At 44.2% G+C, this 12,799-nt stretch overlaps 1 long non-coding RNA gene across 1 annotated transcript in view; it reads right to left on the bottom strand.

Moving 5' to 3' along the window:
* Positions 1–4,006: 4,006 nt before the first annotated feature.
* LOC309624236 overlaps positions 4,007–12,799 on the bottom strand; it is a 135,356-nt gene continuing 126,563 nt past the window's right edge. The window contains exon 4 of the long non-coding RNA XR_014241820.1: positions 4,007–4,982. This is a non-coding gene — a long non-coding RNA (uncharacterized lncRNA). The remainder of the gene's footprint in view (positions 4,983–12,799) is intronic.

The following is a 12,799-nucleotide window of genomic DNA, read 5'->3' as shown; positions in this document are numbered from 1 at the left end:
GCAGAGCAACTAAGCCCCTTGCACCACAACTACTGAGCCCACGAGCCACAACTACTGAGCCCATGCACCGCAACTACTGAAGCCCACATGCCTAGAGCCCATGCTCTGCAACAAGAGAAGCCACTGCAATGAGAAACCTGCAAATCACAATGAAGAGTATCCCTGTGCGCAGCAATAAAGACCCAATGCAGCAAAAAAAAAAAAAAAGAATATGGCAGAAGTAATTGTATATCACTAATGAGATTAGGTTATAAAAGACACTGCAGCTTTTATCTTGGGCTCATTTTTTTCCTCTCTCTCTCACATCATTTGCTTTGAGATTCCGCTGCCATATCATAGGCATCTCTGTGGAGAAAATGAGACTTCCAGAAAACAGCCATATCAGTGACATCTTAGAAATAGATCCTCCAGCCTCAGTCAAGCCTTCAGGTGACTCCAGTCCTAGGCGATGAAACCTCCTGAGAGACCCTGAGCCAGAACCACCTTGCTAAGCTGTTCCCTGATTTCCATCCCTCAGAAACTATGGGAGATAATAAATGTTTAAAGCTGCTACAGGGCTTCCCTGGTGGCACAGTGGTTGAGAATCTGCCTGCCAATGCAGGGGACACGGGTTCGAGCCCTGGTCTGGGAAGATCCTACATGCCGCGGAGCAACTAGGCCCGTGAGCCACAATTACTGAGCCTGCGCGTCTGGAGCCTGTGCTCCGCAACAAGAGAGGCTGCGGTAATGAGAGGCCCGTGCACCGTGATGAAGAGTGGCCCCCACTTGCCGCAACTAGAGAAAGCCCTCGCACAGAAACGAAGACCCAACATGGCCATAAATAAATAAATAAATAAATAAAAATTAAAAAAAAAAAAGCTGCTACATTTGAGGGGTAATTTGTTACACAGCAATAGAATAATATACTGCCTTAATATACCACCTTCCCCTTGATATCCAGGGCCTTTCTGCTTGTCCCATATGGTTCTCATTGTCCACCTGCTCACCAGCATCTCTTGGTGGGCCTGGTGGAAGGCATCCCAACATGATTCCCAAGGTGCTTTCAAAGCTTCAAAGTTGGCTAAAACCCTACACACTTTTCTTTCCCTTACCAGTTTTTTTCTCTTAATTTATGTTCCCTTATATACAATTCAAGGGAAAAAAGAAGCCATAAGTTCCTGATTCATTTATACTCACTTCACCCCCATGGCCTTATGAATGGGCTTTTGGTGTGAGAGAGGTCTCTCTTTGAGCACCTTAAAAATTCTACTCTTTCTGTGAACAAAAGAAGTGAGCTTGCCAAGAGTAAACAAAACTTGGACCTCAAAACGTTGGAGTTGGATTTTGAATCTGCAATTTGTGTTCTCTGAGTGGACTCCAAACCTGGCAGTTTCCTTGCCCTCCTCTGATTCAGTCCCTCTGCCTCATTGGACAGGTCTTTCAGTCAGAGATATGCAAACACTCCCAGGGTGATATCCTCACAGAGCATGGAGGAAATACACAGTCAAATACAGACTTATCTTAAAGCTATAGTGCAGAATTTGGACATGCTTAGAATTGAATTGCAGGGCTGGATTTCCTATCAGCAGAGGAGTCAAGCTCTGAACTTGGTTTTCCCCTTTTGGTTTTATAATTGTTCTTTTTTCCCCCCCCTAAATTTATTTTTTTATTTTTTTATTTTTGGCTGCGTTGGGTCTTTGTTGCTGCACATGGGCTTTCCTCTAGTTGCTGCGAGAGGGGGCTACTCTTCGTTGCAGTACGCGGGCTTCTCATTGTGGTGGCTTCTCTTGTTGCAGAGCATGGGCTCTAGGCGCGCGGGGTCAGTAGTTGTGGCACACGGGCTTAGTTGCTCCGCGGCACATGGGATCTTCCTGGACAAGGGTTCGAACCCACGTCCCCTGCATTGGCAGGCGGATTCTTAACCACTGCACCACTAGGGAAGTCCATCTCCTTTTGGTTGTTTTTTGGGTTTTTTTGGTTTAATTTTCTATCCTGAGAAGTAGCTCTGAAAATTCCCAAGGGACATTAAATCACCTACCTGCCCCAGGTCACCACCCTAAGAGTCAGCATTGAGGGACCATTTCTCTAGGTTTTGTGATATTCCAGAGATGGACATAAACCAGAAAAAAAGAGAAGCAGTTTTGGTTATTTTGGCAATTTTGGTTGTGTTCTTCTCCTCTGGAGTGAGTGCAAATTGTTCTGAAAGGCCTAAAGGAGATAAAGAGAATACAGAATACTATTTATTGAGCCCCTACTATGCACAAGATTGTTATTTCATTCCTCACAGGAACCGAGTGAGGGAGGAACTGATGGCAGTTTGAAAGCAAGACTTCAAATTCTTAATCCTCCTCTCAGCAAGAGGTGATATCTATTCTATGTTCTCTCCCCTTGAATCTGGGCAGGCTGGTGACTTCTATGACTGTGCAGTATGGTACAAATGATGCTATGTGAATCCCATGGCTAGATCATAAAAGGCCATGAATTTCCTGCCTTGTTGGCTGGGACACTCATTCTTGGAACATGGAATCATCATGTAAGAAGTCCCAGAGGCCACCATGCTATGAGGAAGCCCAAGCCATGTGGAGAGGCCATGGTCAACAGTCCCAACTGAGCCCAGTTTCAAATCATCCCAGCTGAAGCCCCAGACATCATGAAGCAGAAACAACCCATCTCCACTGTGCCTTGTCCAAATTACTAACTTACAGAATCTGTGAGCATGACAGATTGGTTGTTTTTTAATGCCACTAAGTTTGGGGTTGTTTGTTACACCGTAATAGATAACCATGATGGTATTATTATTCCTGCTGTACAGATGTGAAAACTGAGACTTGGAGAAATTAAGTTTTAAGTCTAGTTAAGTGGCAGAAGGATGATTTGAACTCAGGTCTCTGACTATAAGCCCCACTGTTTTTCCAGTAGGGACCCAATCAAGGATGAGATATCAGGACAGCTGGGTTGTAGGGTCAGGGAGAATCACATGATTGTACTTTTCCTCAATTGAACCACACCCCAAATCCTGCATTTACCTTTCCATCTCAGGGCAGACATGCCCACATACTTCAACCCCTGGGGACATTTGGCAAAGATGAATCCAGCTTCTCTGACTGGTTATTGTCTGATGCTGAGCATGAAAAGCTGGAGTGGGGTTCCTCGGTCTGGAGGACTCATCTGCATACAGGTCAGAGCTGTATGCTGGCGCCTGACTGACCCATTTTTCAGGTATATCCTGACCTCCAGGAGATGTTGTGAGCTAGGACCTCTTTGAGGACCAATCAAAAGCTCTTTGAAGACTGGCCTAAAAAAATCTGGATCTACCGGTAAGGTGGAGGTGAGGCAGGTTTGGTCCTTTGTCTGCTACGGTGAGGGGGTATGGAATCTAGTTTTTCAACTCTCTTTCCTGTTTACAATGGTGCTGAGGGTTTCATTTCATTAGTTTTATAAAGTCTCTGGAGGGTGTCAGGTGCCAGGTGTTGTAATAAGTGTGAAATATAGCTTTTTTATCAAGATAAAAAAAATCCAGCCTCAGAGATTCAAGTACTAGGAATCTGGTTGTAAAAGGCAGGAACCCTATTGTCGACTTTAAATAAATTGCAACTGAAGCATGATTGAGCACCGAATTATCACTGCAAGTCCTCTCAGGAATTCTCTAGCAAAGGGTAGGCAATAAGACCTCAGTCTGGTCCAGAAAGGGGGCCAGATGGAAGCCATAGTCCTGCTACCTCTCATGACTGGGGGCTCCCATGGCCTATCTTTTTTTCCTAGAATGTACCATTCTCCCTGTACAGGTTCACCAACCCACTCCACAGACCTTCCTCAACACCCTCCCCACATCCTCTCGAGCTCACTTTCCTTCATAGCAATTTCTGGTGAGTGCTGTAGGCTGAGTTTTCCAAAGGTAGAGCCCTGGCCATTAACCTTTAAAGAGCAAAATGCCAATAGTGCTGCATCATAGGGAGCACACCTTCTATTTACAGCTGCTTTTTCAGATCACAAGGTATGAGGCAAACAGAGAATTTTTTTTAAAATAAGAAGTGCTTAGCATTAATGCAGGGGAGAAAAAGCTGTGATGTGATCTGAGCAAGCCATGGAGAACCCAGGTCAAACAGGAGACGCTGGGCAGCACACCACAAGAAGGTTCTGGGGCTGAAGCTACAATGAGCAACTCCGGGCAATTCTATAGGAAGGGGAAATTAGCATTTACTGAACTCTTACTATTTGTCAGGTGCCATGCAAGATATTGTACATACATTATTTATTCCTCATTTCAGACCTGGGTGGTCCTGTTTTATGAATGAGTAAACTGAGGCTCAGAAAAAAGTAATTAATTAACTGAGGTTAATTGCCCCAAATCACACAGCTAGTGTGGGAGGGACCTGGGATTCAAACCCAGATTTGTTTACTCTGCATTCTTTATTTTACCTACTGCGTGTGCCTTGGCACAGATATCCCAGCGTGTGACTCCCACCCTCCTCAAAATGTAATATGGAAAGATTAAAGGTTATTCCTAACATGTTTATAGAATGACTTGAATGAAAGGATCTTTTACACCCCTTGAGAAGTTTACAGAAGGCACTGAAAGTTGACTGTTGGACTTAGAATCTAGAGTCTATGGGGTAGAAGCACCCACCATTCCTAACTCCACCTCCTAATACCCCCAATCTCCCTCACAGCCATCCACAATGCCTCAGCCCATCCACAATGCTTCTCATGTACCTACACTTCTTTCTCTACTTTAAATGCATGTAAAGATGACTCCAAATACCCATCTCTTGAGACTGGCAGAACACTGATATCCAGCCATTTTGCCCACCTTCGTGAAGCTCAGTGTCTCAGGCAGGGTCGGGGAGATTCTTCCACATGTCAGCCATCCAGGCCACCACTGACACATCCATCATCCCAGCCCACTGGTCCCTTCGGATCAGGAAGCTCTGCTGCTTTGGGCCCAGACTTGGGACAGAGTGTTCCTTGGGGGCTGGCTTCTCTAGTGCACTCACTCAGAGGTTCTGCAAGGAGTAGGGTTTAGGTTTACACAATTTGAAATATTCCTGACTTTAGATTTCTTCCCAACCTGGCTGCATTCCAGGGCACCTTCCTCTCTTCCACGCACTCTAGGACCCTGGAACAACCTCATCAGTGAGCTTAGGTTTGGGGGAAAAAACAAAACAACACAAAATGGAAACCTTCTGTTCATTCCCAATTATTTCCCATGGCAGGAAATGAAACCACTGTTCATTCAGTTGCAAGCCAAAAACTTAAGAATCATTTTCAATTCCTTTCTTTCTCTTATACTCTATAATATTTAACCCATCAGCCTGTTGCCTCTACCTTCAAAATATATCCAGAATAAAAATATAACCACTTCTTTATCACCTCCAATGCTACCACCTCAGTCCAAGTGACCATCACCTCTTATTTGGACTATTGCACTCCTATCAGTCCTCCTGCTTCAATTCTCACTCCCTTTTAGTCTATTTTATGCTCAACATCTAGAACTGCACTAATATACTAGCCACTAGCCACATGTGGCTATTCAAATATAAATTCAAATTAATTCGAATTAAATAAATTAAAATTTTACTTCCTCAATCATACTTACCACATTTCAAATGCTCAATAGCCACATATGGCCAATGGCTACCACACTGGGCAGAGTAGACAGAACATTTTCATCATTGAAGTTCTTTTGGACAGCACTGATCTAGAGTGGTCTTTTAACAATTCAGTCAGATGTCTCTCATCTGCTCAAAACACTCCAATGACTTCCTATCACACTTACCAAAAAAAAAAAATCCATAGACCTGACCATGACCTACGGACATTATGTGACCAGGTTCCTGCTATGCCTCTCATCTAGTTTCCTATTGCTCTCTCCATCTCTCAATCCTTCCGGCCCTCAGCCTCTTTGATATCCCTCGAATGTACCAAGCATGATTCTTCCTCAGAGCCTTTGCACTTGCTGTTCCCTCTGTCTTGAACACTTTTCCCTTAAATAATCATATGGCCCACTCCCTCACTTCATTTAGATCTCTGCTCAAATCTCCCCTTTCCCACCACTATTTCATCGATTTTAAAGGAGTCATGTCCTCTCCCTCCACCCCTAGTCACTCCCTAACCACTTATTCTGCTCTATATTTCTTTACAGCACTTCTCACTTCCTGACACTCTATTATATATTTATTTGTTTTTTGTCTGCCTCTCCCACTAGAACCCTTACTCCATGAAAACAAAGACTGTGTGGGTTGTTCACTGCTCTATCCCCTTGTGTGTAGAACCCTGCCTGGTGCATAGGAGAGACTCATGAATGTTTATTTATTGATTGAATGACTGCATGTTTTCTGTTCTGCAAATGTCACAGAGGCAAAGAATTACAAAGAACTTGGCCACCTTCTTGGAATGGAGAAGAGGAAAAAAAATGTAGAGAAAACAAATGAATTAGTTTCTTAATAAATTATCTGGTTACAAACCGATATTATGGAATTTGGTGTATGTATAGAGAGTCTTATGTTTCTATAAGGCTTGTTTTGAAAACATCAATTTGTTCCAAACTGATTGATATATTAGGAAACAATTTGGACAAAAATGAAAATTTCACATTTGCTTCTGTACAACTTCATCCACAAGAAACACTAGGTGAGTGCAGAAAAATACACCCACCTGAATCAACCCATGTAGAAATACACAAAACACAACACACACAAACACCACACATGTGTTATGATCCATACCCATCCACATCTGGTGTTACAACTTTCCATCAAATTTCAGATAACCCGGGCTTCCCTGGTGGCACAGTGGTTAAGAATCCGCCTGCCAATGCAGGAGACGTGGGTTCAAGCCCTGGTCTGGGAAGATCCCACATGCGGCGGAGCAACTAAGACCGTGTGCCACCACTACTGAGGCTGTGCTCTAGAGCCCGCGAGCCACAACTGCTGAAGCCCACGCGCCCAGAGCCCGTGCTCTGCAAAAAGAGAAGCCACTGCAATGAGAAGCCTGCGCACCGCAACGAAGAGTTAGCCCCCGGTCGCAGCAACTAGAGAAAAGCCCGTGCGCAGCAACAAAGACCCAACGCAGCCAAAAATAAATAAGTAAATAAATAAATAAATAAATTTATTCAAACAAACAAACAAAATTTCAGATAACCCTCCTTCCTCCACTTCACAATAACTCATGAGCTGTGACTTTGCCGACACCCACTTCCACAAGCAAACTGCAGGTTTTTTCCAAATCAGAGTACTATATTTACTATAGTATTTATGTTTTGCTTAACCATTTAACATTTGTAAAGCTATGCTACCATTTTTATCAGGTTTCTGTCTTTTTTAAATGTGTCACTGGTGAAGTTTTCACTGTTGTGAAATCCCATGTTTTCTTATAAGCCCTGAGGGATTTTGCAAAGCTCGGTGATATTTAGGAGCATATATGTCACTTTTGGGGCCCAGGTTAGGCCATTCCAAAATGTGCCTCAGTGGCATATTGCTTATTTTGAATTAAAGTTACTTAAAAAATGGCCAACACAAGAGGGACACTGTGACTCTCCTTTCTGTCTCCTGAAAGCAGGAAATCAGTCTCTCACGTGACAGATGCTCTCCCTGCATCTGGAAGTAAAAGGACACCCTTTATCGCCCAAGATAGGGAATTCAGGCCAAGAAGTGTATATAAACCATGTTACTTCTTTAAAACGCTGTTTAGATTCTTCACTAATTGGGCGCCCCAAACCTAAGTTTCTTTGTCCTGTCAATTCCTCACAAATTTATTGTTTCCTTGTCTAAAAAGTATAAAAGCTGCCTGCTTTGGCCACTTCTTAGGTCCCATTTCTATAAGACCTCCATGCGCATGAATTAAAAATTTTTTCTTTTTCTCCTGTTAGTCTGTTTTATGTCATATTTATCCAGCCACAAGAACTCCAGAGAAGTAGAGGGGGACATTTCCCCCTCCTCAACATCACCTTCTAACAGAACTGACCCTATTAGGTTACATCTACCCTCCCACCCCAACCCACCCCCAACTATACAGAAAGCACCTGAAGGGCACGAAGAGATTTTTATTCCTTTTCTAATCCCCGAAGCTCCCCCTCCCTGCAAGACAGCACACTGTAATGTAAGGAAACGTGCATTGCTCAGTTTATTCCACCCTAGCCTCCTTTCAAATTGGCCTTGGAATGGGCGTGGCCAGAAGGAACTCCAAAGAAACTGCCCAGGGAAGGTCTTTGTTGGCAACATTTCTCTCCCAGAGCTTCCGGGAATCCCACTTCAGGGAATCATTAACTTTCATCTGAGCAGGCGGAAGCCAACCCACCCCCTACCAACATCCCCAGGCAGTGGAGAAAGAGTACACACGGGGCCCGGGAGGTCATGCCAGCAGGCAGCCCCCTGAGCAGGCCCTGCAGCACCCAGCAGATGCAGCAACTCGTGCGGTGAGGAGATCCTGTAAGATATATTAACATCACAAAAGTTAATGGACCAGAAAGGGAAAAAAATTAACATAAATTACCTTAGCCTGAAATCCTGCCTTCCTTGGCAGCTAGAGAAAAAGTTCAACGCGGTGCTAGAGGAAAATCAGGCCTGGGGAAGCGGAGGCTTTAATGGGCTAAAATATCACCTCCAATCCTCCCTCAAAAACAATAACTCCCTGATCATCTGGGCCTAGTAACAAATTATGTAAGGCAAACGGCACAAAGAAGCTAGTTTTACTCTGCTGCTCCCTGGCTAGTCCTTTGTGCAGGGGGTGCTTTATGTAGCTTTTGCTGGGTGTGCAATGCATTCCTTGGGCAGATGGTAACTTCTCTCCATCCAGGGAACCTTGGGGGTGTCCCTGGCCCCTGCTGAGCCTCCTTGAGTCCTGGTAGTGAGAGCTCTCTTTAATAGGAAAACAGTTTCAAGGCCTCTCTGGATGCAAAAGCTATTCTCCCTGCCTCTCCCCATGCTCCCCTGCCCCCCTCATGCACGGCTTAGATGGCTACTGTGAGGCTTAACGAGAACAGAATTCCACCGTGAATTTTGAGTTTCCAGGATGAGAGGCTGGGGAAAGGCGAGAGGAGATGTGAGAAAGTGTTGATGGAAACTGGGTGTACAGAGCAAGGCAGCAAGCTGGCGTTAGAGAAGAAAAGTTGGATGGTAACTGAGAGATGCCTGGTGGCAAGAATGATCAGGGGACTTTGAAGAACAACGATGCTCAAGATACAATTTTAAGTTGTTGGCTGAGCTGTATGGCATGTTTCCCTCAAGCTTTTAGCAAAAGTCTGCCACACATCGCTTTGAATTAGGGATGCTTTGGAGAGTGAAGAGTTTTGGCAGCATGAGAGGAGAAAGGGATGAGGGGCACAGTAGGTCAAGAATTCAGCTGAAACAGGTAATAAGAGCAAATTTTTTTTGTTTTATTTTATTTATTTACTTTTGGCTGCGTTGGGTCTTTGTTGCTGCATGCTGGCTTTTCTCTAGTTGCAGCGAGCGAGGGCTACTCTTCGTTGTGGTGCGCGGGCTTCTCATTGCGGTGGCTTCTCTTGTTATGGAGCACGGACTCTAGGCACGCAAGGTTCAGTAGTTGTGGCACGCAGGCTCTAGAGCGCAACCTCAGTAGTTGCGGCACACGGGCTTAGTTGCTCCGCGGCATGAGGGATCTTCCCGGACCGGGGCTCGAACCCGTGTCCTCTGCATTGGCAGGCAGATTCTTAGCCACTGTGCCATCAGGGAAGCCCCAAGAGCAAATATTTTTATAGCCCTTATGGAGTGGTAGATACAGTTCTACGTACTGTGTATTCATATATTACTGGTAACTCATTTAATGCTATGAAGGAGGAGCTTTGACTATTCCCATTTTATATACAAGGAAACTGAGGCACAGAGAAGTTAAATAACTTTTCCAAGGTCACACCACCAATAAGTGGCAGAGACAGGATGTGAACCCAGGCTCCAAAGCCATTCTCTCAAACACCGCACAAGAATTCCCAAAGACAAAGAGTTCAGGACATGGGGTTTCCTATTGTAGTTGAGGGTGGGGAGCAGCATAAGGTGATTCCTCCTAGCTGAACATGAGGGGAAACATGACCCCAGGAGGCTGGGAGACTTGGATAAACCCAAGAAGCTGATAGTTGGATTACATTTAAATTAGGAAGGGAGGGCCAAGTGATGCCCAAAGTTCTTTCCTACATTAAGGATCTGTGAGACCAAGACAGGGGTCCTGCCCTGGAAGAGGTTGTGGTGTCATTGTGGAGGGGCCACATATCTGGGACAAGTAAAATAGCTTACTGTGGAATAAACAGAGAGCCTACAAGCTAACAAGGATCCAGTGAGAGGTCTTTGGGTCAAAATGATGTATTTTGGATGAAATGCTTTAGGGAAAGAAGAAACCAGGGAGACTTAATGAAGGAGGTAGCCTCCTGCAGAACAGTAGCTACAATCACAAGGCTCTGGAGTCTCATTTCAAGCATTTCCCAGCCCTAGCCCCCTTCCTTCAAGTCCCTTCTTCACTCTCTTTCCTTCCATATCCCAGAATTCCTCTTGGAATGGTCAAAGGCTGGGTTGGTCAGTCAGTAGGAAAATGATCTACAGAGGATCTGGTTCCCAAAAACGGTCTGCAGACCGAATCTAAAGGGAAATTTGGATTTCTCATCCCAAATCATCGTTGGTTAACTTTTATTTTTTAATTGAGATATGATTCACAGAGCTTAATACTCACTATTTTAAAACATACAACTCAGTGGTTTTTAATATATTCACAAAGTTGTGCAACCATCACCACAATCTGAATATTTTCATCATCCCAGAAAGAAACCCTGTGTCCATTAGCAGTCACTCCTCATTTCCCACTCACCCCAACCTGGCCACCACAAATTTACTTTCTGTCTCTGTGGATTTGCCTATTCTGGATACTCATATCAAGGGAATCATATAATGTATGGTTTTTCGTGACTGGCTTCTTTCACTTAGCATAATATTTTCAAGGTTCATCTATACTGTAGCATGTTTCAGTACTTCAGTGTTATTGGTTCCTGGCTCGAGCAGCTTCTTCTTTAGGTACAGTGGTCTGCATTCTCCGCATTCACCTATCTCTCTAGTTTTTAGGGTGGTCATTTGTCCTGTGACCTCAGTTTCTGATGAATCTAAGAAAAGTTGTTGCTTTTCAGTTTGTTTAGCTTTTTTCTTGTTGTAAGGCAGCTGGGATTTTAATAGGAATTGAATTGAATGTGTAAATTAATTTAGGGAGTAATGCCACCTTAACAATATTGAGTCTTCCATGAACACGAAACTGAGGGCAGTCATCAGTTAGATCCCTTAAACTACAACTTGCTTAATAAATAATATCCTGTAACCTGCCTTTACTAACTAAACTTGCTTTAGTTTAAATTTGTTTAAATTAGTTTAAATTTGTTTTTGCAAATTGCATACCCTCTAAGCTTCACATAGCTTCACATAGCTTAGACAACATATCACAAGACTCCTTTAACCACCCCTCTACAGATAACACCTCTGATGTACATTCTGCTATAGCAACTGTTGTTTAAACTGTTTTTCAGAAACATGAAGCTAGCCTTGCCCAGTTCAAACCAGTCAAGACCACCAACCATTCAACTAGGTCTGCTTGAGTGTCTGAAGGACAACATTGGATATCAGCGAGCCAAAAACTCCACCCTCATGCTAATGCAGCCATTTTCTGAACATGTATCCCATGAAGGAGCCTGTAACTCAGATATGCCTACGCAGAACACCAATTACTTTACCTTTTTCTTGCCTCCAATTATCTTTCCCCACATCTCAGACCACCCTGCTTCTTTATCCCATAAATATCCCAAGCCCCTCACCTTCAGGAAGGTGGATTTGAGACTTGTCCTCATATCTCTCGCTTGTCTGCCTTGTAAATAAACCCTTTCTCTGCTGCAGACCTCAGTGTCTCAGCGTTTTGCTTGCTGTGTGTCAGGCAAATGAACCTGGTTTGGTAACAAACATGGGATATATTTTCATTTATTTAGGTTTTCTTTAATTTCTTTCAATAATATTTGTATTTTTCAGCGTACCTTTGCTTAACTTTTGTCCTTCTCTGGCTCAGCTGCTGCAGAGTTGAAGGGTTAAGATGAGGGAAGAGGTAGAGGGGATTGTCACTAGTTCTCAGCCAGGAGCAAGACCAGGACTCTCTTGGGATGACCCATGCTGGGTGTTGGGCAGTTGCCAAAGGGCCTTCACACTGAAGTGATGGGCACAGCTGTTGGTCAGCATGCACTTGGCACTGTCCCACTCTGGGCCACTCACTGACTCTCAGTTCTTGAAATGCTGAGATGGGAAATCTTTCAGGCTCATTATTCCAGGAAAGCATCTTCTTCCTGGGCCAGCCTTGGAGCAGCAGCCCCAGTGACCCTGAAGTCTGGTCCCCAGCTCCTATCTGCCCTTGGAATTTCTCCTGCCAGGAAGGACAAGATGCCTTCTCCAGGAATGTCATTGGCAGAGAGGACAAGGACCATGCAAATTACATTTCCAAGCCTTTCCCTAATCATATCAAAGTCCTTTGCAAGGAATCTTCTAGCTTAACTGGAGTTTGATAATTATAAATTATTTCTAGCAGAAATGCTGACTGTGGGAAAGCAGGTTAGAGCAAATATGATTCATATTAAAGCCATGGTCAGATCATCATGAACCTACAGGATATTTATTTTTCCATCAGCTCCTCCCTGGTTCCCCCACCTCCCTTTTTGGCCTGGCTGAGCTGGAGACTCGCCTAATACAAATAACAGCATTAAAAAAATCATGCGAAAGCTCAGGGGAACACGCCTGAGTAATGGAGAGGATAATAAGCTTGGACAACCACCCCAGCCCTCTCCTCTTACTCCCTC

Source organism: Balaenoptera borealis, assembly GCF_965194805.1.
Source record: "Balaenoptera borealis genome assembly, chromosome: 2".
Taxonomy (NCBI): domain Eukaryota; kingdom Metazoa; phylum Chordata; class Mammalia; order Artiodactyla; family Balaenopteridae; genus Balaenoptera; species Balaenoptera borealis.
The sequence above is the reverse complement of the archived record's forward strand: the minus strand, read 5'-3'. Positions and strand labels throughout refer to the sequence as shown.